Source organism: Hyperoodon ampullatus (assembly GCF_949752795.1).
Source record: "Hyperoodon ampullatus genome assembly, chromosome: 2".
Lineage (NCBI taxonomy): Eukaryota > Metazoa > Chordata > Mammalia > Artiodactyla > Ziphiidae > Hyperoodon > Hyperoodon ampullatus.
The window spans coordinates 120,604,037-120,631,949 of record NC_136915.1 but is presented as its reverse complement, the minus strand read 5'-3'; positions in this window follow the sequence as shown (position 1 = coordinate 120,631,949).

Sequence of the window (27,913 nt, the reverse complement as noted above, 5' to 3'; positions counted from 1 at the left end):
TTTTTTTAATTGTAGTAAAAGTCACATAATATAAAACATACTATTTTAACCATATTTAACTGTACAGTTCAGTGGCACTAAGTACATTCACATTGTTGTGCAACTCTCACCATCATCCATCTCCCAAATTTTTCAGCCTTCTAAACTAAAACTCTGTCCCCTTTAAATACTAACTCCCCATTCCCCCTCCCCACCCTACCCCACCCCACTAACCCCTGGCATCTACCAGTGTACATTCTGACTCTATTACATACATTTTTTTATTCATCAGAATTTCTCACTAAAGTTCCAGTTACAAACACCATCAATGTATTCATTCAACAAATATTTGTGCCAGACATTTTTCCAAGTTTCTGGAGATACAGCAATGAACAAAGGAGGCAAAAATTAGTAACAAATATTGTTCAAGGGCCTTTGCTAACCATACAAGAATACAAAATGTAAAAGACACAGCTTCTATCATCAAGGGGGCACAGACTCTAGGGAGAAACAGATGAAAATAAATCAAGATATATACATCCATGTGTACCAGAAGAGAGGTGCAAATTAGTGACAATGTGGAGGGACTTGAGAGGAGAGAGACAGAAAATGACTAACCTGTTTTTTTTTTGCTTTAAGGTTTTGTTTGTTTGTTTTTGATGTGGACCATTTTTAAAGTCTTTATTGAAGTTGTTACAATATTGCTTCTGTTTTATGTTTTGCTTCTTTAGCCACGAGGCAGGTGGGATCTTAGCTCCCTGAAAAGGGATTGAACCCGCACCCTCTGCATTGGAAGGCAAAATCTTAACCACTGGACTGTCAGGGAAGTCCCACTAACCTGTTTTTTAATGGATAGAAAAATTATCAATCCCTGTGTACAGGTCTGATACTGAAAATCTACCCAGCTTATGCAGCAAGATGCTAATTGAAATGGGAGACTGATCAAATCTTCCAATATTGAATTTGAATTATGCAATTAAATCATGAAAACACATCTTTATAGAAATTAAGCTGGAAATGCTGCTGGATAATTCAGCAAATGGCAATCCTAGGAACAGGCAAGCAGAAAATTTAGAATTATACATAAATAACTAACCTTATTTTGAGAAAACAACTGATTCATCCACATAAGAAAAAGCAAGAGGTTGGAGATTCGACACCAGAAAGTGCATGGAGCTCAGATTTAATTGTCAAACTACATTTGTTATGAGACTGCACAAGGTTAGATTAGATCATAAGTCTTTTGTGTTCTGAAACCCAATTTCGAATGTGTGTTTGTGCAGGGGAAGATTTCCCACACAATCAACAAATAATTCTCTGGACACAGCATGGTGTCCTACAGTTCAACTCAATTCAACTCAGTTCTAACACCATCTATCCAGAGATACCATCAGATTCTACAGGTTAAGGGTTCAGTCCTACTAGGCTGTTCCCCCCACTTCAGACACTAGTGATGGTGTTCAGGGCAGGCTTCCCCAGAATGTGCCACTTTGGCATGTGGATTATTGCAAGCTGAAGACAATCAAGGCCCAACAGACTTAAAAGCTTTTTACCTCTCCCTTAACTGCCTAAAAGACTTTAGACAGGGGACTTGTACCAGGAAGAGAGCTTATCAGAGTTAACTTTCTACATCAGAAAGACTTACCTGCAAGACATAGCAAACATTTTTTTACCAAACATTTGCTCTTATCATCTTCCTGTGAATTGTCTTCCTCCCTTTGAAGCCCCAGACCCCTACTTCCTTCTCTTTAGCTCAGGATGGCATATGGGTCTCAATTGCCTGACTGTCTGGGAACCTCATATCTTCAGGATTCCCGTATGTATGAAATTAAATTTTTTTTCTCCTGTTACTCTGTCTTATGTCAATTTAATAATTAGGCCAGCCAAAGAATCTAGAAGGGAAGGGAAAATGTTCCTCCCCTACACCAGTCACCAGACCACACTTTTACCTGTACTTCTGACTGACTGTCTAGGTTCGATTAGTTCAACTAATTTGCTAGAGCAATTCACAGAATTCAGAGAAACATTTTGCTTACTAGATTACTGATTTATTATAACAGGATATAACTCAGGAACAGCCAAATATAAGAGATTTACAGGGCAAGGTATGGGGAAAGGGCACGGAGCTCTATGACCTCTCTAAGTACCACTCTTGGTAAACCTCCATGTGTTCACCAACCCAGAAGCTCTCAGACCCAGTTCTTTTATGGAGACTTCATTACATAGTCATGAGTGATAAAAATCATTGGCCATTGGTGATTGATTCAACCTCCAGACCCTCTCCTCTCCAAAGAGGTTTGGGTCTGGAGGTTGAAGAGGGAGTGAGTACTGAAAGTTCCAAACATCTAATCACTGGTTTGTTCCCCTGGCAACCAGCCCCCATCCTTGGGCCACCCAAGGGTTCCCCAAGTCACCCCATTAACACAACCAAAGTCACCTTTGTTGCTTTTATCAAAGGAAAATCCAAGGGTTTTAGGAGCTCTGTGCCTAGAATGAGGTCAAAGACCAAATATATTCCTTATAGGGCACAGTATCGCAGTAAGGTAAATCAGATGCAGAACTGGTGGGTTGTACAAATTCAGAGAACATCATTCAGATGAATATCTATGTAAGTGGCAGAAACAATGTAAACAATATACCTGGACAAGTGCAACACAGCACTAGTGACCAGAAGTGAAGAAATCTGAGACGGCTATGCTTAATTAATTCTGAGCAACAGTATTGTGCAAATCCAGAAATCTTGTAGGATGACCTTTCCACAAAGGACAATCTCAAAAACTGTCTGCTACCATTTTTTAGTCTGTCTATGTGTTGGTTGGTTGGCTGGTTGGTTTCTGTTTTTGATTGCTTGGGAATGATTATAAAAACAAATTTGAACTGAGAGCTACCTGAGTAAATTTCCCCTGAATAGGAATTTTAAGCCTAAAAACCCCTTTGTATATAGTAGCCCAGAACTTTTGCTACCCCCTTTAAGCCCACTCATCTGTGTATTAAAATGCTTTGTAAACTGTAAAGAGTTTATTACTATTACTATTATTACCATTAACCAGAATCTAATCAAAAGTAGTTTAGAACGTTTTGAGAGCACATTAGTAGATGAGGACTACACACATACATACACATACCAGAAAGAAATCAGAAGGTAGAAGCAGTTCTCAAAAAGAACAAGAAGAAAACCCAAGACTTACTTCCAGAGGGTGAAGTTTATGTAAGATGGAGCTGTTACAACTGGAGTTTCAGAGGTAATGATCAGAAAAATCAAAAGAAAAGGGCAACACTGTGAGGGTGGTCAGAGTGGGGCTCACAGGAAGATGGCACATGGTCCGCCTGGGGAAGCTTCTGTTAGGATGGTGCATAGATTCAGAAGCAACATCACATTGCAAGTCACAAAGACTTTTCACAGAAATTGATTTAGTGTGAAAGCAAAGCTCCATCTGGCAGCCAGAAAATACAGCACCATGGAAGGTGTTGCTTGCAAACATGAGGGATGTCCTGTATGTCCTAGACTTGTAGAGAAGGCAAGAACATTAAATAGGGGAAAAGGTTATGAAAGGCAATGATTTGAACCAAAAACAACCACACAGTAAACTCTAAAGTAAGTCTTACTATTTTGAGAGGGCCTAAGTAAAAATATTAGTATGTTTCTGAACCATGAACCAAGGCAAAGTTTTTGTGTAGTTTTACTTTTTAATTGTTCTGTATATGCACATACACAACAGTATCAAGCTAGTAAAACAGTATTTAAAGCAGGTGCTACTAAGTTTTGAGTGTCTTTTCTTCACTCCTCCCATTCACTTGTTGAGATAGTCTGGCTTACCCATTACAACATAAATACCCATTTAGGATGCTTTTTGAAGTAAAGGAGGCTATTTCTATCCATTGCCCTAAGGTCTGTGAAATGAACTAAGAGCACCTCCTCACCTTCCATTAGGCCTTCAACAACCACCGCAAGTAAACAAACCAATAATAATTCTAACTGTTTCGGCAGTCATTTTGTCACTGCCCTTTGCTGTACCTGGAACGGGGGCCCTTGTGCCTGGTCCTCCTGGGCTGATGTGTTGATGAAGATGTGGAGAAAAGGGAACCCTCATGCACTGTTGGTGTGAATGTAAATTGGTACAACTACTGTGGGTATGGATTTTCCCCAAAAACTTAAAAAAAGGACTACCATATGCCCCAGCAATTCTACTTATGTGCATTTATCCAAAGAAAACAAAAACACTAATTGGAAAAGATATAGGCACCCCAACGTTCACTGCAGCATTATTTACAATAGCTAAGATATGGAAGCAACCTAAGTGTCCATCAGTAAATGAATGAATAAAGAAGATGTGGAATATATATACAATGGAATATCATTCAGCCATAAAAAAAGAATGAAATCTTTCCATTTTCAACAACATGAATGGACCTAGAGGGTATTATAAGTGGAATAAGTCAGAGAAAAACAAATATCGTATGATTTCACTTACATGCAGGATCTGAAAAACAAAACAAATGAACAAACATAAGAAAACAGAAATAGACTCATAGGTACAGAGGATAATCTGGTGGTTGCCAGAGGCAAGGAGGTAGGGGAATAGGTGAAATAGGAGAAGAGGATTAAAAGTTACAAACTTCTATCATAAAATAAGTCACGAGGATGTAATGTGCAACACAGGGAATATAGTCAATAATATTTTAATAATTTTGTATGGTGACCAATAGTAATTAGACTTATTATGGTGATCATTTCGTAATGTATAAAAATATCAAATCACTATGTGGTACACTTAAAAATGAATATAATATTGTAAGTCAATTATACTTCAATTAAAAAAAGAATTACAAGATAACTGGAAATACTAGGAGAAAAAACACAACATTTCAGAATATTATTCCACTATATTACTTATTACTACAATACAATAATCATATTCATTTTAATGGATAAGTGTTATTTAATGCTTACCAGAATTTCTAATAAGGAACAAGGTATGGATGAGAAAAGAAATGTATAGAATGTTAAAGTGGGAAAGATCTTAGAGATCATTAATTCATAATTTGGTTCCAAATCTTATCACCAGGAATTCCTCGGAAGCCTCCTCTCTCTATGAAGTAGACACTTTGCTCTGAAAAATCTTATCTGTCTGCCAATATGTGTTATCAATTGCTTGATTTCCTCATTACTGTTTGATCCAAAAGTCTACACTGCCTACTGGTCTTTTAATTCAGCATGAGCTAGCCTTTTAGGGTGAGACCTGGACCATACATAGAAAGGAATACTGGTCAGAGCCAGGAGTCTAGGAGAGACATGAAGAAGCTGCTCTCTTCCCCCTTCACACCTTACATGGCCCCCATTTCCATACTGACCGCTCTGTGCATATTTGCAGGTGGCTATCTGTCCAGTTCCTCTAAAATTAGCATTAAATTTTTCTGCTCCTTGGTGTATAGATTCCTCTGGCATATGTTGCAGGTCTTCCTGTAGCCATCTTCTCTGCAGGGACCCAATGCCCTGCTTCCCTGATTTGCTCTTTGGGGCTGTTCTTATGAGCAAGGCTTCAAGTTCTGATCCACACTTCTCTCTGGCTTGGGCCCCTGAGGTCCAAAGCCCAGCTATGTCCAGTTGAGAGAGTTGATACTTTGATAGAATGTGGTAGGGGATCCTCAGCCTCAGAATAATTGGTTTACTCGATATCTCTCCAATAATCCTGTACAGATTCCTAATACCACAACCTTGTTTATTTTGTTCCATTTTCCCAGAATTCTCTTACCTTTGCTCTCTGCCTGTCAAAATCTTCCTGAAATCATTTCTGTCTCTTGTACTTAGAAGAGATTTTGTCTTTCAGTGAACTGTTACACCACATGTATCACTCAGCTGGCATCTGTCCTTAACTCCATTGGGAGAACTTGTGACATTGTAAAAGGGGCATGGACTTTATAGCCAGATGAATCTAGATTCACATCTTAAAGTCACCATGTCCTAGTTCTGGGATCACCAGCAAGCTACTTAACTTCTCTGAACTTACATTTCTTTATCTGCAAAGACTGATAATAATACCTAGTTCACAAAGATGTGAGGAGAATTTTAAAACTACACCTGCTCTGGCCTCTCTGGTGCCTGCTGACTATAATGGAGACAATGTGACATTTTCAAAATTAGCTCTTTATTGGTGAGGACAGAACTGTATTCAGACTTACGATGGTTTGACTTATGATCTCTCAATTTTATGATGGTGTGAAAACGATGTGTTTTCAGTAGAAACCATAATTTGAATTTTGAGTTCTGATCTTTACCTCAGCTCACAATGTGCAGTACAATACTCTCTCATGATGCTGGGCAGGGCAAAGAATCACAGCTCCCAGTCAGTCTTGTGATCACGAGCGTAAAAAACCAGTACACTTACAACCATTCTGTACCCATACAACCATTCTCTTTTACACTTTCTGCAAAAGTCATTTAATAAATTATATGAGATATTCATGGCTAACAATAATCAAAAGAGAGCTGGAGTGGCTAAACTAATATCAGACAAAATAGGCTTTAAGACAAAAATTGTTACTACAGACAAATGACCCTTTATGCTGATTTAAAAAAAACTCAATTTATCAAGAGATAACAATTGTAAATATACATGCACCTGACAACAGAACCCAAAATACATGAAGCAAAAACTGACAGAATTAAAGAGAGAAATAGACAATTCAACAATAATAGTTGGAGATTTGAATGCCCTACTGTCAATAAGGGATAGAACAAGTAGATGTAAGACCAACAAGCAAATAAAAGACTCAATAACAATATAAGCCTACCAAACCTAATAGATATTTATAGAGCACTCCACCCAATGACAGCAGAATACACATTCTTCTCAAGGGTACATGGCACATTATCCAGGATAGACCATCTTTAGGCCATAAAACAAGTCTCAATAAATTTAAAAGTATTGAAACTATGCAAAGTATATTCTCTGACCACAATAGAATGAAATTACAAATCATGTGAGACTTGGAGGTGTGTTTATTCTGAAAGATCATCTAAAAATTGCAGATTATATTATGGGGGGGAGGGAAGGAGGATAGATATTGGGGGACATGTATTAATTTCTGCTATATAAGGTTGTTGTTGGAACCAGATACAATAATATCTGAACAAGACTTTGGTCGTTCATAAACCATTATACAAGGTGACTCATTGTTATTGCTCAACTGGTCAAGTTGGCAGGGATACCAGCCATCTCCAAGGCTGAAAGAGTTGTTTTCTTGAATTCAACATTTACTCTCCAAGATTTCAAACTCTCAGCACAAGCACAGAAGAGTGTTTCTCCACAAAGTAGATTAGAGAATAGGCTTTGCTGCCAAAAAGTTTCCCTGAAACCCAGGTCCTCTGGTCACTGGCTTCCTGGGAGCAGGGAGTCAATTTATAACAGTTAAAGTTGTGGGTATTGTCAAACACTGGACAATTTTAATAGATGTTAAAATGTTAGATGTTCTTTCTCTCTTATGACCTTGTTTTTATTGAACATTGTCATGATTTCTGATTCTTCTAAAAGCTTTCAGGTAATTTGACTTTGCATGAAAGAGAGGCAGGGAATTCAGCTGACATGAAATTGAATTAATATAAGTCCTGAGCCTATTGATTTATAAGTACAAGCAGAGATTAGAGCACCTGCACACTCTTGTCCTGAACCCATGCCATCTGATTTATGTAAACCAGACATAAAACACTCCTTTTTTCCAAATCTGGCATCCACATAGCTCTATTCACAGAGGGGTTAAAAAACAACCTCATGGCAATATCAGAGTCTAAAATAGTTTCTGTATATTGGAGAAAGAATTTAAAATAAATAAATACTCTTACATGCCCTTCCCAGAATTTCCCATTAAGGTGTCCCTATTAAAGTAAATCATATAATATCTATGGCATGTAACCCAAAATGCTCACCATAAACTAGCAATTTCTTTGGAATCTTATATTTTATTGTAAAACTTTATGTGAATTTTGCATTTTGCCTCATGGTTTTCATGTTAAAGTATTTTAAATTGTATATCTTCAAAAAATAATATTTCAAGGAGAATCACCATATATGAAATAGCTGCAGCCCCTGCCCCACACATGCAGAGCATTGTACCCCTTTTTAGAAGTCTGGGGATAGGGCAATGCCAGGGTTAGTGACAGTGTTATGGGGCACTCCCACAGGGCCTTGTGCTGATTATTTGGGAGACGGCACATCTTACTCACCTGTTTTGTTCACTAATGTGTCCTAAGTGCCTGGAACAGGATTGAGTACATGGTAGGTGCCATATTAATATTTGTTGGATGACTAATATCTTCTAAGGATCTCATTTGTCAGATCTTTTATTCCAGAAAATGAATAATGTGTCTGATATCACAAAATAAAATATTTAATGGGTGCTAATACTTTTCGAGTGCCTATTTTGTACTGGGCATGTAAATATATTTCAACTCTGCAAGAGATTTTTTTTCATTCCATCTTTCATGGATGAAGAAAACTGGTTCAGGAGATTAAGTAACTTGATCCAGGTCACATAATTAATGTAAGTTTTGTCCAAATTGAATTTTTTCCACTAGGTCTCACTTACTCCCACTTTCAGAAGGTGCACACATTAAAGGCTAGTTACACAAAGGCACCCTTTGCCTACATGAGATATATCAAGTGTTATTGTATGGCTTGATCCAAAGTGGTTTTGGAATTTGAATACCTAATACTTAGTCTAGTCTACCTGGGGCTCATTCATTAGTTTCATTAATATTGCTCTGTGCTGAGGGAACTCTGCTCAATACTCTGTGAAAACCTAAATGGAAAAAGAATTTGAAAAAGAATAGATACATGTATATGTATAACTGAATCACTCTGCTGTACACCTGAAACTAACACAACATTGTAAATCAGCTATACTCCAATATAAAATAAAAATTAAAAAAAATATATATATATATATATATTGCTCTGTACTGTCCTGTACAGTAGCCACTAACAACATGTCTGACTAAGGAGCACCTGAAGTGTGGCTAATCCCAACTGAGATGTGCTATAAATGTAAACACACACCAGATTTCAAAGACCTTGTGTGAAAAGAGAAATGGAAAATTTCAATAATTTTTATATTGATTACATGTTAAAATGACAATGTTATTAAAATTAATTTTTATTGTTTTATCTCACTTCTTATAATGTAGCTACTAGAAAATTTAGAAACTTTAGATGTGTGGCTTGCATTAAGATAAGCTCAAGCTGGAGAAAAGGGGATGATTATCATCTTGTTACTAACGGCCACAAAGAAACACTTAGTGTTTCCCAAACACACCAGGCTGTGGCCACTTCGTTCCTCCATGGCTTTGTACATGCCTAAAATGCCCTTCTTGGGCTTGACCACCTACCCTGACCTGCAGGGAGCTCTAATTCCTCTGTCCTTTTGGTCTCCACGGTCTCTTCAGATCTCCCTTCATTATAGTCTCTAATACAATGTTTGGCTCTTCCTTTCAAGTTGGCCTCTGCCAAAACAGTGAGCTGGTTGAAGACAGGAATGTGTCTTACTGTATTACTAGCTCCTGTCCTGACTTATATTTGTTAAACAATGAAACTGAATTGGGAGTTGGTGCAGTCTTTCTGGGAATATTCTGCAATTCTATTCCTTCTCCTTCTCCTTCCCCCTAACTCAGTTCCAGTACCTTCCCTTACAAAGATATCTTGTACTTTGAGGAAGCTCCAAAGTACAAATTCTTTGAACTGAAAAGTTCAAAGATGTAAGGTTATCAAGAGTCAATGGAGAGAGCTCTGATGGAAGGTGACAGAAAAACTGGGCTCCAGTTCCTCCTCTGCCCTCATGGGCTGCACTGAACAAGTCACTTCATTCTCCTCTGAAACCTGAAGTGAGGTCACTAAAATCTAGAATTTCTGAATTTAGTAGAGAACAAAAATTCATTTTAGATTAATGAGCCAAAAAGTAACCACTACAAAGTGTTTCAAGAGAGTGTCAAGCAAAATGCTCTTTGTAAATCAGATATATAGAAACACACAAAAATTCAGTGCAGTAACAAACACATCAGAGGGATTGTTTCAAGGGAAAGTGGAGGGAAAGGGAAATTAATCTAAAAGGAAGTAAAGAAACAAAGCACATGGAGGCCCTTGCACAGATCAGTAACGACAGTTTGCCATAAATTAAAGTGTATTCAACCCTCTGCATGTGAGGTCCAAAGAAAGGTAGCGGTTATTATTTATGAAAATTGGCCAGATTGACTGAAGAGGGGGAGAAAACTGGAAGCAGGTAATTAATTGTGACATGCAGGCAACAGCAGGAAGCAGGATGGATTAGAAAGATGAAAGGAGCATATATGTACCCCAGGAAAGTGACAGGATGAGGAATATGAAGCTCAAAGAAAAGCAAATCCTGCCCAAATCAAGTCTCATGACGTTCAGTCTGGTTCCTTTCCCTTGGGCCGGGCTAAAAGGCAGAAAGACCCATCTAAAGAGCTTTCTCTGACTTAACATAATGAGACATATGTAAAGACTGAACTTAATTTAGGTGATGGAGTCGACCAGAACAAACAGCAATAAAGCAGAAATGATTAAAAACATGTCAATCACATTTATCCCTCAGAGCGAACGATGTTTACACAGTCTCCCAATCAGCTGTGTTTCTCCAGCCACCAGATCTGCTCACCTGGCCTCCTGGTGCTGAAAAAAATCCAACAGTAAAGGCCTAAGCAACCCTTGTGTTTCTGAAAGTACAATAAGAGAGGCACTTCTGTCACCACTACCTGCAAAAAATCTGCTCATTTTGCAGGTAACAGAAGAACAATCACAACAGCAAAAGGTTATCCTGAAATTTTTTCTGAGGAGACCTGCTATGGATTGAATTGTATGTCCCTCCTCCATGCCCCACAAACTCATATACTGAAGTTCTAGCCCCCAGTACATCAGAATATGACCTTCTCTGGAAATACAGTTTTTGCAGATGTAATTAGTGAAGATGAGGCTGCACTGGAGTTGCGGGGAGGTCCCTAAGCCAATATTAATAGTGTACAGATCTTCCTCTACTTGCAATGGAGTTATATTCCAATAAACCCATGTTAACTTGAAACTATCATAAGTTGAAAATTTATTTAATACACCTAACCTACCAAATACCAGAGCTCAGCCTAGCCTATCTTAAACGTGCTCAGAACACTTACATTAGCATACTGTTGGACAAAATCATCCAACACAAAGCCTATTTTATAATAAAGTATGGACTATCTCATGTAATTTATTGAATACCATACTAAAAGTGAAAAACAGAATGGATACAGAATGGTTGTAAGTGTATCTGTTGTTTACCCTTGTGATCACTGGCTGACTGGGAGCTGCGGCTCACTGCTGCTGCCCTGCATCATGAGAAAGAATCATACCACATATCACTAGCCTGGGAAAAGATCAAAATTCAAAATTTGAAATACGGTTTCTACTGAACGCATATCACTTTCACACCATTGTAAAGTAGAAAAATGGTAAGTGGAACCATCATAAATCGGGGACCTTCTGTACTTACAAAAAAGGGGGAATTTGCACATGCGCACACACACACACACACACACACTCTTACACATGATGCCATATGAAGATAAAGGCAGAGATTTGGGAAATGCTGCTACAAACCAAGGAACACCAAAGATTGTCAGCAGACCACTAAAAGCTAGAGAAGAAGCATGGAACCGATTCTTCTTCACAGCTCTCAGAAGGAACCAATGCTGGTAACACCTTGATCTTGGACTTCCAAACTCCAGCACTGTGAGACAATACATTTCTGTTGTTTAAGCTACTTACATCCTTTGTTACTGCAGCCCTAGCAAACTAATACGAGTCCACAGCTTAATGAATAAGGAATAATACCTTACATTGGCTGTAAGGTATCATGGCAGGAACCTCAGGCTCTCTGCCTAAGAACGACACTGCCTACAGATAGAACCTGGATCCATCACCTAGAAGCTAAGAAGCCACAGAACATTGCTCAACCTTCAGTACCTCAATTCCCTCAACTGTGAAACAGATATAATAATAGTCATACTTCATAGGATGAAATGAGCTAATACTGTTTTGTGTATAATATGTACTCAATAAATATTAGCTACTGTGATTGCCATAGTGCACTGTAAATTACAAAGCACTTTCACATATTTCATTCCATCTTCCCTCCATTCTATGAGGGTAATGTTTTTATTTACATTTTACAATTGGAGAGTCTGAAACCCAGATGTTTTAATTAGACAATATAGGGTAGGTTTGGGATTTAGGTGGATCTGGGTTGGAATCCCTACTCTACCACCTTCTAGCTACATAACTTTGGGCTTTTTTTTTTTTTTTTTTTGGCGGTATGTGGGCCTCTCACTGTTGTGGCCTCTCCCGTTGCAGAGCACGGGCTCCGGATGCGCAGGCTCAGTGGCCATGGCTCACGGGCCCAGCCGCTCCGTGGCATGTGGGATCTTCCCGGACCAGGGCACGAACCCGTGTCCCCTGCACTGGAAGGCGGACTCTCAACCACTGCGCCACCAGGGAAGCCCTGGGCATTTTTTTTTTTTTTTTTTTTTTTTTTTTTTGCAGTACGCGGGCCTCTCACTGTTGGGGCCTCTCCCGTTGTGGAGCACAGGCTCCGGACGCGCAGGCCCAGCAGCCATGGCTCACGGGCCCAGCCGCTTCGCAGCATGTGGGATCTTCCCAGACCGGGGCATGAACCCGTGTCCCCTGCATCGGCAGGCGGGCTCTCAACCACTGCGCCACCAGGGAAGCCCCCTGGGCATATTTTTTAAACCCCTTCCAAATCCCTGTTTTTCCAGATTTCAAATGAACAATTTTGAGAAAGAGATATGTATGGCCAGTGTCTGGTTTATACTTGGCCTTAGATAAATTGTTTTCACTGTTATTAAGTAATTGTCCACAATCACACCAATTATTGGCAGAGCCAGGACTTGAACAAGCTTCACGTGTATTCTGCTACACCTCACCATCTCCCTAAGTACAGATGGTAAACATCAAAATCAGGAAAAGCTTGTAAGATATAGAGGAACAAGTTATTGTGACTCAGAGAAGTCGTATATTCCCTGGTCCTAAAATATGAGAACTGCAGAGTTAATCAGGAGGTAAAGAGCAGAGGAGAGAAAAGGCTAGAAGAGAGGAAGAAAAATAAGAAAATGTTGGGTCTCACCTCTAACTATCATTTGTCCCAATGTATTTGAAGAAACCCAATGGCTGAAGGTCAAGCTCCAGTTGAAATCTTAAGATTTGAGTCTCATGAAGGGAGTAGTTGTTTACCAGGATGGCATGTTTTCTTCACATTTAAAAATAGCAATGGAACAGCCATGAAACTAAGCCAGGTGGGATGGTTAAGAGTCATTAAGCAAACACTGTCTCAAGGTCTTTCTAGTGAGTGGATTCTTGCTCCAAGCTACTAAAAAAGTCATGCAGCATCACCTACTCTCATATTTTTCATTTATAAACCAAAGGGAAGAAGAGAGAAAGGTGAAGGTAATAAAAACAGCATTTATTAAAGGTGTTCTATGTCAGTCACTGTATATATCAGATATTATCTTATTTGATCTTCACAACAACTCATTATTCCCATTTTACAGATGAAAAACTGAGGCTCACAGAAGTTAAGAAACAACATGGTCACACATCTAGGAAGTAAATAGCAGAGCCACAATTTAAATGCAGATGTCTGATTCTAAAGTTCATGCTCAGTCCACAAAATTCTGATTCTATCATGAGCAAAGCATTGAACTTCTGAAGACTTGACTATCCCATTTTTTAATGCAGAAAAAGCAAAAGTAATCATGCAGAATTATCAGAGGCAGGGATATCCTTTAGCGACCAAAATATATAAAGTAATTTATAAATTTGATCACTGTGATGCTTATATGTTTGAAGAGTCATAATATGAGACTCAACATTTGATGTTTTTTCTATATAACTTATTTATAGCACAGGAAACCAACATGCTCTATAAATAGAGGATAATAAAATCTTATTTTAAAAGTTCATAAATTTAAATTTAATTAACTACTAAATATGCTTGTGTTTCCATCAATGATCAACTATTCAACTATTCAGTTAAAAACAATGCAAGTCTGATCCAATAACCAGAGTCAGACCTACAGCAAAACTCTCACATAGGAGAAGGAAGCTGGTGGTGTCCCAGTCTTTGCTCTCTGTGCCCTTTTATCCTTCTAACTGCTCACTGCACTTCTCTATCTCTTTTCCTTTGCCCACCAAAACCTGTTCTCAAGAGGCCTAGCATCAGGTATCTACAATTTAGGATAAATTTTAAACAGTGTGCTACTGGATATTTAAACTATTGATCTCTTTGCTGCAGGAGGTACAGGAGCAGAGGAGAGGAAACGATGGAGGAGGGAGAGGAAGCTGGGCTTTGTCCTTTATGCTGATCGTGGTATTATTGTTAAATCAACCACCAATAGCTGAGAAAGATAAAGAGCAAGAGAGAGAGGCATAAGCTTTTCTTTTCTGTCTATAGAAATACGACAGGCATTATTCAAGAATGTGGGCTGAAGACAACGTGATGAAATGGAAGAAACACTAGCCTTCAAGTCCTAAGACCTAGGATTTAGTTCTCACTCTGTCACTCTCTAGTTTCACACTTCAGGCAAATCACTCTTCCTTTTCAGAACTCCATTTCTTCAACTGAAGATCTAGAAGGCTGAAGTAACAATTTCTAAGGACATTCAGACTTTGATTTTCTATGATTCTAATATTTGAGCATCCTTGATATCACAGCATGTGGATTAATGACTATTATGTTTATAATTTATAAATAAGTAGGTTTATACAACAAGAAGAATATTTTCGTCCCCAAGCTCCAAAAACATACTTTCCTTTTTTGGTACATAGAATAAGTCCTTTTATGCTGAAATTAAATTATCATTGATTTTTCACCCAAACTCCATCCTATCAGTACATGTCATTTCCACCACAACCTGGGACACCTCCTTTTGCCCATAGATTCTCTTTCACCTTCTTCTCACAAGTGCCCTCCTCTCTTCACTGGGCAGTAAAATGAGAAGAATTGTTCCTCTTGCCAGTTGCTTGACATGAAACAAAGCATTGGGACACTGAATATGATAGGGCCTCACATCTCACAGGATTACTGGGGGACTAAATGAGCTCTTGTATGCAAAATTATGTGCAGATTGCAAAACCTACACAAGGGGAGTTAAGAAGTAATGATGGTGACACAAGGGAGAAGATATTCCATGAGACTTTATTATTTTTTTCAATAAATACCCCACTGTTATTTAATGTTGATATATATTTTATTAATCTTTTACACATCACAGAGGATTTTATACAATGTTCCTGATCCTTTGTGTCCTTTTATCCCTTTTTTTCCCATTATCTAAGATGAGAACATTACCTTTGTATAGAAATTGGGTGGTAGCCATGTGAATTTACTGCTTGAAATAAAAGCCACATTTGTTTTTTCGATTCTACCAGGCAAATATAGACATCTTAGACAAAAAGGCTCAGTTATTCTTTCAATCAGTCAGGCAGTGTATTAGGATGCCCTTATCATGGTCCCAAGTCTCATGGAGTTGTAGTCTGATGGGAGAGGAAAAACAAATAAACCAGCAGAGGTGGTAGGAGATGGCAGTGCAGTGTTATATCCCATTTCTTCTCTTCTGATAAGTACTTAACCTCTCTAGACTTCAGTTTCTCTTCTTCTATAAACTAGAAATAATAATAATATTACCTACCATATAACATTGTGACAATTAAATGAGATAACTCAAGTAAAGTGCTTATGAGTGTCTATCACATAGTAAGTACATGCTAACTGTGAAGAATCAATCTCAAATTTTCTTCCTCCTATTGCAGCAATTCGAGAATAATAAGGCAGCAGAATGGCACCAACAGTGCCCAGGCCTCCTGGCTGACCCACAGCATATGTTAAAACCACTTAGGAAGAAATAAGCATCTGCCAGGTACTGACCTAAGAAACCCAAATCTTCACCCTCTGCATGACACATTGTTGTTAACTTGAGTCCCTGACAGCTCTCAACCATAGCCACCCGAAATCTTTCTGAGCACTCATTTCTCTGGGTTCCTTCTTCTCTTGGTAGCACCCCAGACCCTTCTCTCCTTACACCTCATTCTCTTTCTTCCCCTACCCAGCAACTCCAGTTTTTTCACAGCTGTGAAAGTACAGGCTGCTGATGGAAGGGCAGAACTTGGCTTCTCTCCCAAAGCAAACAATTAGGGAAGCATTAACTTCCCTTAATGGGCAAAGCAACATTAAGCACATGGAAGCCCAGACCCGGGTCACTTTGCAGAGAGTCCAAGCTGTGCTGGGGCTGCCAATGTTTGTATGTGACCCCTAAATTGAAACTTAATTGGCCATTAATGGAATTCATCTAGTTAAAAACACTTGTAATTAAGCATGAAGAAGAAAAACAGCCTGAATTTTGGACTTGGAGAAAGCAGAAATACATTTGATATGGTCGGTAAACCCATTCTTAAGGGTATATTCAATGATTTCCTGTCTTCTATCATGCAACACTTAAACCACATAAAAAAGCTTACTATTGTGCCCTCCACTCCCTGATTTTACCATTACAATCCAGAAACTTCAAGACAATTAATTGACAATGGGAGCAGTAGTAGCTCTAGGGTATCCCCCAAGAGGTAAGACAAGAACAATACGGAACACCTTTGGAAATATTATGGAATTGCTACAACAGTTTGGAACAGAGCAATTAGCCCCACTCTGGATCGCCAAAGCTTAAGGGGTCCTATAAGATAAGAATGAAGCTTCCTAAACTTGTTTTTTCTGCATTTCAGGAATGCAAATAGAAATAGCATGTGGCCCTGCAAAAAGGAGGCGAAATTAAGGAAATAGCTTCTCAGAGAGGTCAAGTAACTTGCCTAGTGTCACAGAGAAGTACCTGGCAGAGTCAAGATTTTATTGTAATCCTACCTTACCTTTCTCATAGATAATTGGAAGGATGAAGTGAGATCAGGTATGTGAAAATCCTTGTAAACTATAAAGTGTATAATCAATAGATCCGATTTTACCTTCTTGGGATGAAACAATGGCATCCCAAATCCATACATCACAGTACAATTCCTAATGTGTATGTAAAGCACCTAGCCCAGTGCTTGGCAGTTATAGGGCAGTATAGGAGAGCAGTTAAGAGTACACGCTTTGGAGCCAGAATGCTGCAACAAGTTCCTGACTCCACCACTTACCAGCTGTGTGCCTTTGGGAAAGTGACCTCTCTATAGCTCAGCTGGCCCATCTGTAAAATGTGGAGAACAATAGTCCGTAGGATTGAATGAATGCATAAAATGTTCTTCAAACAGGGTCTGGCACATAATGAGTACTGCTAAGAGTTATGCCAAGATTCACAAGAAGCCCAGTCTTTCTCCCAGAGCTCCGTTCCTTGATATGCTCCCAAATCTCCCTGTGTGCTTCGTGGCATATATAACAAGATCATTCCTAGCTCCTCTCCCAGCTCAAGTATAGAACCAACATACTCATCCTTGGGGACTGTAAGAGGCTACAATAGCTGTCTCAGATGCCAAAACAAGCCATCTCTGCACTGCCATTGTTGCAAGTGCAACTGCCAAAATGTGGAGACACTATGCTACCCCTTGCTGGTAGGCTCTTTGGATCAGCACTGCCCACCCTCACCCACTCCACTCCACAAGTGGGATGGGTACCACACCATCCCAAGCATAGCCTGGCCTCACCTAACTATAGTACTATAGCATATGCTTAGACCTGCTTGAGGGTCTCAACAGACATCAGCCTGTCTCTCTCCTTGTCAGCCTATCACACAATGAGAGCCATCATAAGCTTCCCAGTATCTTAGGGTTCAAATCTTACATGGTTCCGGCTCACAGCTAGGAGGATGCCCAGCCTGGCTATTTCTGTCCCAGGATCAACCCCTGCCAGGGCTGTCTCCATGGGAATGTGATTGGTGTAGTCACACAGGACCCTAGGCTCATAAGGGTCCCACATTTGTGTCTTAATGGTCTGTGTTGACCATCTTGAAATTCCTAAGAATATTATCTTTGAATTTATGTTTTGTAAGTGAATTGTGACAGGACAGTGGAGCGTGAGCTGGGTTTGGGACTTTGGGCCACCTGATTATCCCCTCACTTCCCCATCTCACTGGGACAGATTCTCGGCCACCCTCTTCTCACCCCGGCCCTGTACTGCCACCATCCTGTGCCCAGGGTGATCAGGTCATATAGGCAAATGGAGGCCCCCATTCTGCAGTTGAGTTTTGCCCCCAGGAGGTCCTAGGCATGGATTAAAGGATAGTAGGGATGGTTGTCTGAGCTGGGGCAAGGCAGCAGCCATACATCCACACCTGAACTGGTAGCATCAAACAGCCTTTGAGGGATGACAGGGGGTGACCGGCAGGGGGCTGGGGATGGAGCTCTTGCCATGTCTCTGCACAGAGTTTGCAATCTCTTGACATCTGCCTGTCCACAAGCGTCTGGGGCAATGGGCCATGGAAAGGGGATAATGATTTCCCCAGCCCTGGCTACGGTCCACATTTTCATTTTGCACTGGGTCTGCAGATTATGTAGCAAGCCCCAAACCTTTCTCAGGATGACTGACCATGGTAATACCAATTTCCTATAGGGAAAACCCCATTCCATCACAGGAATATGTTCAGATTCCATGACCCCAACATGTCAAGGTCCTTAATTTTTATTTTTTTTAATTTTTTTTTTTAGCAACAACAGCAAAACATTTAATGGTGAATTTTTTGGTGATGTTCTCCCAGCTGCTGCAATGAATTCCATTTCTTAACTTTCCAAGGAGTCATAGTTTAAACAAACCACAGTCTTGAGCTCTCCTCTCATGCAGCTCTGTCAAGGTCCTTAAATTTTATCTGTGATTACTGTATAACAGATACTGTGCACATATGAAACCATGATTACAACACAGGGTTTTATATATTACTAAATTCCAAAAAGTGGCCCTTCAGGATCCCATTGCTTCAAGGCTCCATTATGACAATAATAATGGTAAGTAGACCAGAGAAACACAGATGGTCTAGTTTTGTTGTACAATTGGAAACCATGAGAGAAAACATTGTTCAGGAAGGGTTTTTTGTTGTTGTTGTTGTTTTTTAATTTATTTATTTATTTATTTTTGGATGTGTTGGGTCTTCGTTCCTGCATGCAGGCTTTCTCTAGTCATGGCGAGCGGGGGCTACTTTTCATCGCGGTGTGCAGGCTTCTCATTGTGGTGGCTTCTCTTGCTGAGGAGTACAGTCTCTAGGTGAACGGGCTTCAGTAGTTGTGGCTTGTGGGCTCTAGAGCACAGGCTCAGTAGTTGTGGCGCACGGGCTTAGTTGCTCCTCAGCATGTGGGGTCTTCTCGGACCGGGGCTCGAACCTGTGTCCCTTCATTAGTAGGCTGATTCTTAACCACTGCATCACCAGGCAAGCCCGTTCAGGAAGGTTTTGATGAAAGAGAAGGCTAAGAATACCAGAGTAAGACATATTAAGTCAATAAGCCACATAAAGCCTTAGAAACATTTTGAGCAGGGGAATAGTTTTCTAAACAGAAAAAGAATTTAATAAAAGAATTTAATCAAAGTGAGCTTTGGGAGGTAATTTCTTTGGCCATACTATCTAGGAGGTGGTCTGTAAAGCCATGGAAGCATCACCTCCTATTCTAAAAAATAAACTTAAGACAATATCTCGTCTCCTTTGATTCCCCGGGGTTCTCTCCTATGTGTTTAGGCTCTTGTCATGCTTATTTACACAGGACATCTCCACTTAAAAATGTTTGTGGGGCTTCCCTGGTGGCGCAGTAGTTGAGAGTCTGCCTGCCGATGCAGGGGACATGGGTTCGTGCCCCGGTCCGGGAGGATCCCACATGCCGCGGAGCGTCTGGGCCCATGAGCCATGGCCGCTGAGCTTGCGTGTCCGGAGCCTGTGCTCCGCAACAAGAGAGGCCACAACAGTGAGAGGCCCACGTACCGCAAAAAAAAAAAAAATGTTTGTGAATAAAGGCAGCTCTCCCTGTAGGATGGGACCGATGGAGAGGAATCTTGTGTTTTTCTAAAAGAATTGTAACTCAAACAAAACTATCTCATTTCTCTTGTTCCCGTTCATGCCAAGAAGTAAATACTATTACTGATTATTCAGAGGCAAACAATTCCTCATCATGCTTTGAATGGTCTTTAATGTCACTATGTCAATGTTTACATGTTATTCCTTTTACATAATTGTACTGAAGGTTTTTGATGAGGTAAAGAGGAAATGTGCACAGTCTACTTTTTCTGTAGCTTTTGACCACTTCTATTTCCCACAGACCAGCCGTGTGACTCAGGCAGAAAGTATTGGTTGAAGGAATGGAAACACTGCTAGTTGCTGGGAGGAACAGAAGGGACATTGGTTAAAATAGAACTAAATAATTACTCTTCCCTTTAGACAGTGGTCCCCACTGCAAAAAGAAAATTCCCAAATTCCACCTATGAAGAAGTTAACATCCCAATAGTCCAAAAGAGGTTGTAGTTATACATTTTACCTGTGGGTGGGACTGTGTACCTGCACAACAGTAGAAAATGTATCTTGTTCATCTCAGTCTCCAGCATTTAGCACAGTGCTGAAATATATTAGGTGCAGAATAAATGCTTGTGGAAGGAAAGGACAAATACACCAGCCATTACAACAAAGTAAATAACATGATGGGTTTTTGTCTCCAAATAAAGATCTCCTCCATTAGTTTTAAGGAATTTTTCTGAAATTTGTTTTTAATCACAGAGATAAACATGGTACTAATTGGAGGCTGTGAGCCTCTTGAGGTCAAGCACCAAACATTTGTAATTTCACTGCTGAGTGTAACGTGGATGCGTAGAAGTCAGCAGTCAATGATTACTTGTGAAATGAAAATGTGTCACTTCCTCTGACTGCACTGAGTCAGGTCAAGTCACCAGCCCCTCTTTAGCATAACTGGACCTCCTTGTTTGTCCATGATTTTGATTTTGGAAGCAGGACGAGAACCAAATCCCAGAGCCTTCATTAACCTCAGAGTAAAATCTGTACTAGTGAGCCCCTTTTGCCTACTTTGTCAAGAATTCCATAACTCTTTGCATATTGGTGCACCTTGTAGACCCCTACCTTCTTCCTAGCTGGATGAGAGCAAGAGGTGCTGACAAACCAGACAGGATTAACCTGCCTGGAGCAGTGGCCAGAGAGCTCAACCATCTCCCTCAACCACTTACTTTCCCACTCACTGTTTCCTTTGGGGTCTGAAAGATAAGATCTGAGAAGGTTAAACACCATAATGATGTGCTCCATAAAGCATGAAGGAAGCCCGGCAACACCTCAACTCTGCAAATTCCTAATCAGTAGAGACTAAATTCATCAAAACGGTTAACTTGCCCAAGCTGCTGATCAGTTTCAGAAACTCTCCTGACTTGGACATGTGGAGGGCAATTGCCCAGTAGACTTAGCTCTGGCCTGTTGGAGAAAGGACACACATTTTTGGATTATTTCTCTCTCCAACAGGCCATGATTAGAAGGTGGATACCATCAATTCCATCTAGTCTATTTACAAGAAATATCAAAATAGAAACAAGAAGGAGCAGGTCCAGTTGAACTGGAATCCTTCCCCTACCTGCTCAGGCACCAGAATGTAATTGTTGTCAATAGACTTCCATCAGACCCTGATGCATGTCCCCCTCCAACCACAAACACTGAGAGAGGAAAACAAATCCCACCAAGGGACAACCCAGCCGTAAACCCTCTGAAGAAAGAGCTCTGTCAAGATTCCTGAAAACACAGCAAGACATTTAGATTTAGAAAATAGGAGCATTTTCCTCAGCACAAATGCATCATTGTTATCTACAGGGCAATAAACTGGATGTTAGAAACAGCAGTCTGTGATACCATTGCTTGACAGATCTCTCATGTCTGGGGGAAAATACACATGAGATAGGAAGGCTCAATTCTGAGTTTTGGAAGGTTTTTTTTTTTTTTTTTTTTTCCTTTAAGGGTCATGTATATTTGTTACTGCCTTACAGAGAGAAAAATAGGTAAGAGGTATGACTAATCATTTTTTTGCAGAAAGATTCAGCATAGAAAGGGTGTAAGGATGATATCAATTCAAGACAGGGCTCATTCATCAACTTCTGATAACAACAAGGTTATAAATAATAAAGGCCATTGCTTTTGATGTAGAGTGGCCCAATGGTCCTCAAAATGTGGTCCCCAGATCAGCATCAATATCATCTGGAAACTTGTCAGAAATGTACATTTCTAGGCCTCACCCCAAGCCTACTGAATTAAAAATTCTGAGAGTGAGACCCAGCAATCTGTGTTTTAACAAGACCTCTAGGTGATTATGATGCATGCTAAAGTATTAATAATAATAGTAATATGGATGCCCGCCTCCCACCCCCAGGGATATTCTGATTTAATTGGTATGGGATGTGACTGGGATGTCTATAAGCTCTCCAGGTGACTCTAATGTGCAGCGAAGTTTGGGAACCACTGGGACAAGACTAAAGAATTGATCCCCATGTAGGTCTCTCATCATTTCTTGTACCTGGCATTTGCAGCCACTTCAGTTTTGAAGAGTAAACTTTCAAGGAGTCACTCGCCTTTCAAAAGTTCATACAAACATATAGGTGGAAGGGCTGCCACCAGATAAGAGCAGCGTGCTGTGACCAGGTGTTAAATGATATATTCTCATTAACTGAGTCCATGGGGAAACCTGTGCTCAAGCACAAAAGATATTTTACCACAAATTGGCTACTCCTTTTTAAAAAATAAAAATATATTTAACGAACAATGTAAATATCAACAAATATTTTAAACATGATATTATTAAAGCGACATTTTAACATTTTTAAAGTGATATTTTGGAGCAAAGTTTAAAAGTCTTTGGTATGATTCAGTGACTTTCTCATATTTAACTCTTCTTCCATTGACTTATCCTATTTCATTGTTTTAGAACCAAAAACTTTCTCATTTAACTTCAACTTGCAGGTAGCTCAGACTGAAAATGATTCTTGGTTGCTTATTTCTAAGCATACCTCAAAACTCTGTCAGAGGCAATCAAGTCCATGGTTTATATTCCTCAAGAAAGGGATATACTATAATGGAAAAGAATCTGAAAAAGAATATATATAACTGAATCACTTTGCTGTACACTTGAAAATGACACAACATTGTAAATTAATTATACTTAAATTTAAAGAAATAAAGGGATATACTACTTTGCCTTGGGTAGCAGCAAGATGGAACATTCTAAGAGATGCTGGGCCTGGGAGTGAGGAGATCCCAGAGGAGTATCACAGGTGTAAGTATCTGTGCAACAAAAGGTCATGGGATGAGTGTGGAGGCCAAATGCCTGGTCTGGAAATGAAAGGCAGAAAGGAAACACCAGAGAAAGTAAAACAACAGTACCAATCAGGGGTACAGACCAGGAGTCTAGACTATATGCAACATTATAGAAAATCCAACAATGATGAGATCATAGACATTGGCAGACCCAATAACAGGAGTCAAGAACTTAGAAATGGGTCAAATCCAATACTGTATGATAATAAGACATAGGTGTTTTCAGTAAAAAAAAAAAAAGGTCCATGATTCAGATTCTGTTTGAAACCAGACCTTGGCTCACACCAGGACAAGGAGACCACAGAGAACCAAGTAACAGGAACGAGGCTGTGACCAGTGTAGGGTGTACTGCACATAACAGATATTCAATATGGGTTTGTTGAATGAACAGACATTTAAAATTATTTCTGGTTTTAATTGTGTATTTTTTTCTACCAGTGACCACTGTGTGTCTGCTACAGCAGGCCGTCATGCCCTTTGAGAAATGAATCTATCATAGCAGCTGGAGGGTAGAATGTAAGTTTAGGTGTGCTTTGGGTAAAAAACACTACACCGTGAGCTGGAAAATGTGGATTTGGTTCCTAGCTCTGCTTCTAACTACCTTTGTAACTTTGGGTAAGTTCTATTATTACCTCTGCCTCTTAGGTCCTCACCTTGAAAATGAGGTAAGCAAGACAGAAATACTAGATGATCTCTAAAGTATGCTCAACTCTAAAAATCATTGGCTCCCCACAACAGGTATGTTCCTGAAAATCCGTATCAAAAATTGATTTGTCATGTCATTATATGGGCACCTGCCTATCACTAGCTTCCTGTGGTTGGTGATTTCCCAGACATTTTCAAGACCTCTGCAGTCAATGGGAAGTAAATCTGATCTTTTAGGTTGTCGGTGGGACCAAAGCACAACCCTATGGGTACACTGAGGTCAGACTTAGGGCGCATTTGTTGGCTAAGTTTAACTGCAAGTTTTGCAAGTTTTCCCTAAGGAAAGCCCCTGTATTCTACCATCACAGATAGGGAAGCAGAAATCAGAGGCTGTGGAGTCAAAGGTTTCATTTTAGCTTTGTTCTTTGCGCAGTGCAGCCAGCGGTGGGAGTCGGGGGAGTAGGGTTGTGGAGAAAAGCATCCCAGACACATGGAGAGTGTGACATAAACACTCTCTTAAATCCTGCTCTTTTTCAAATTCCCCAGAGGACCAAGCCTGCACCCCAGACAGCTACGTGCTTCACTGCATCCTCAGCCAGATGCAAGTTGCCCCAAGGGGCAGCCATCTGGACTCTGAAAGCCCATTATAGCCATACCAGGCAGCTGAATCTAGTTACAGACGACAGCCTTTCCCAGTCTGGCTGTCTCAGGCTTGAAATCACACACTTAGGAAACATCCGCTTGGGACGCAAGGCGCCCCTCCCTTGGGGACAAAGGGAGGAGAAGAATGTGGGAACACAGGCACACAGGCTGCTGGCAGAGGCAGGTTCTGGGCAAGGTTCAGAGGCTCCTTCTTTTCATCCTGCCTCTGCTCTGTTATCTTCCCTGCCTTGCTTTAAGAAGCACGTACACACACACACACACACACACATCCCTGGACTCGTTCTTTCAGGGGTATTGTTAGAAATGTGGTTTGGTTTAAAGCAGGAACAGATGAGAGATACCAAAACATCCAAGAGCAAAAAGCTGTCTGCACTGGTAATAATCACAGCTCCAGATTGCCCAAGGCTTAGATGAGAGGAGGCTGGTCTGAAGATCTCAGGCTGGGGTCATGGAGAAAACACTGTTCATACCCTCACAGCCCTTTTTCTGTGACCCTGTAGAAGGCCGTACATGGCAGCAAAAAGGGTGAGGGCCACTCGGGATGGGATGCACAGGAGCAAATTCCATCCTCCTGTGCTCCGGAGGGTACAATGCCCAAATGCACATCCCTTCCCCAGGATGGGTCAGGGTTCCGCCCTCAACTCAAGGCAGCCTTGCATCCAAAATTGAAGATTAGGATAACAAATGTCCTGAGAAGTCCTGAATGTCACCCCATTCCTCGCATGACTGGTTATGCCCCACCACACCTACCTGGGCTTTTGTGAAGACCCCACATGTTTTCTTGCTTCCTTGGTGAGCACAGCCTGTCCCCTCCTTCCTGGAATGCCCTCCTGCTCTACCCTACCTTTGAAGCCCTGCCTGAAGCAGTAGAGTGGTCCAGAACACAACCTCTGAGCACCAGAACTCCTGGGTCCAAATCCCAGCTTTGCCACCCTTAGCCAGATGCTTCATAACTTCTCTTCCCTCACCTTCTTTTCCTGTAATGTAAGGATGATGATGATATAGTGGTTATTTCACACAGCTGTTACAAGAATTAAATAAGTTAATATCTGTAAAGGATTGAAAACAGTGCCTAGTTGATATTAAATGCAGAAGACCCCCCTGATTCTTCTCTCGTCTTCTCTCACCATTCTTCCCAACAATTCCTGATTAAAGTGATTACGTTGTTTTCAATTATTAGTTTAGATACCTGTCTCCTGCCTTGGTCTTTGAGTTTCTCATGGAAAGAAATTGTGACTTATTCATTTTCACATCTCCAGTACAAAATGTTTGTCATAAAAAGGTATTTGAGGGCTTCCCTGGTGGTGCAGTGGTTGGGGGCCCACCTGCCGATGCAGGGGACACGGGTTTGTGCCCCAGTCTGGGAAGATTCCACATGCCGCGGAGTGGCTGGGCCCGTGAGCCATGGCCACTAAGCCTGCATGTCCGGAGCCTGTGCTCCGCAGCGGGAGAGGCCACAGCAGTGAGAGGCCCATGTACCGCAAAAAAAAAAAAAAAAAAAAAGGTATTTGAAAAAAATATGTATTGAATAAGTTGGATGAGAAACTAATAATAATACCTTTCATCTAATGGGTGATAACTATGGGCTAGGCATGTTGCTAAGAAATTTATTCATATTCATAAGCAGTTTCTTTAAATTTCATCTATGTTCTCTTCATAGCTCACAAGTTTGGCTTCCAGAGGCATAAAGGAAAATTGTTATTATAAACTAAAATTCAAGGACTTAAAGCAAAGAAAAACAACCAACTGGAGAAGAGGAAATAAAGGCAAATATTGGTCCTCTATAGAGAGAGATGTACAAGATTATCATCTTGGAGTCTATTAGCACAAAGAAAGGTGATCCTGTGTGGCCAACTAAGCCTTTAGGAAGGAAAACTTAAATCCAGAAAAAAGAAGTAAACAACTCAGAGGTGCATCTAAAAGGAGTGGGAATTTCTTCAAAATAATGGAAAAATAAGTAATAAGGGGATCAGCACAAAACAAACCAAAGTGGGTGTATGGGCTGCTCTCTATATTATATAGATATGGATACATAGATAAATAGATAAAGATATAGAGAGATATAGATATATATACATATATTTCTCTGTGTGTGTGTATATGTACACATAAATGTACACATATATGTATATGTGTATATGCATGTATATGTATATATATGTGTGTGTACATATATACATACACATACATATATATATATATATATATATACATATACATATATATGTAGCAAAAAAATGAAAGAAGCTCAATCTGAATCCAATATGGCCTGGGACTGTGAGGACAGATATCAAAAAAGCAAAATCCTGGAGCAAGCCAAGGCAGAGGGAAAACACTAACGAGAACAAAGGAGGCTCTTTTTCTCCGGGCTGGGAGGTGGTGGTGGGGGGAAGAGGTGATTGTCTAGTGTTTGGATAAACAGGAGAGAGATTACCACAGTTTAAGATGGGGTGTCATCTCGACAGATGACTGAGATCTTGTTTGCTTTCTTCCTCTCCATTGAGGATAATAAGCATCGGTGAATTAGGAAGTGGGAAACAAACATTATCAAGAAGGAACTGGTGACCACAATAAGTGAAATGATAGTAAGAAATTCCTTAACAAGTTAAAAGAACAATTTAAACCTCTTGCCCAGGCAAATTTTATAATGGCAATCATCACAAGTTACATTTGTTTGGCATTTTGTGATTTTTAAAAAGTCCTTTCACTCTATTATTTTACATATTTAACTTCAAAATGGCTTTGCTAGTTCAGAATGAGCCTTTGGGCAGGACCCTGAAGAAATCATTTTTTAAGTTGATACAGAAAATTCGTCTTTATTTCACTTTAACATCAAAGAAGAGAGAATTAAATCATGCAGCTTAGTGTTATCCTTTAAAAAATATTTTTAAATGTGTTCTAACTCCTCTCATGAAAAATTGGTTTCAACATAAGTCACATTAAAAAATGAAAACTAAACTAAACAGGATTTGGGGGACTCTAGAACAAGCAAATGTTAAATGTAAAACAAAGATGCAGGGAAAAAGAGAGGGTCCACTTGTTGGGCCAAACAGGGGCTCGTTCTGAGTTCTCACTCACTCACTGGAGCTCTTGCTCAAGGGCCAGGCATTCCCATTCCACCCAGTCCCAGTTCAGTAGGCCTTAGTGCAGAGTGAGTGGTTTAGGAGCGCCACCCTGTGTTAGATTCAGAAACTACAAGTTTTCACTGGAATAGATTTAACTAGATGCATCCAACCGAAATTCCAACCATAACCTAATTTC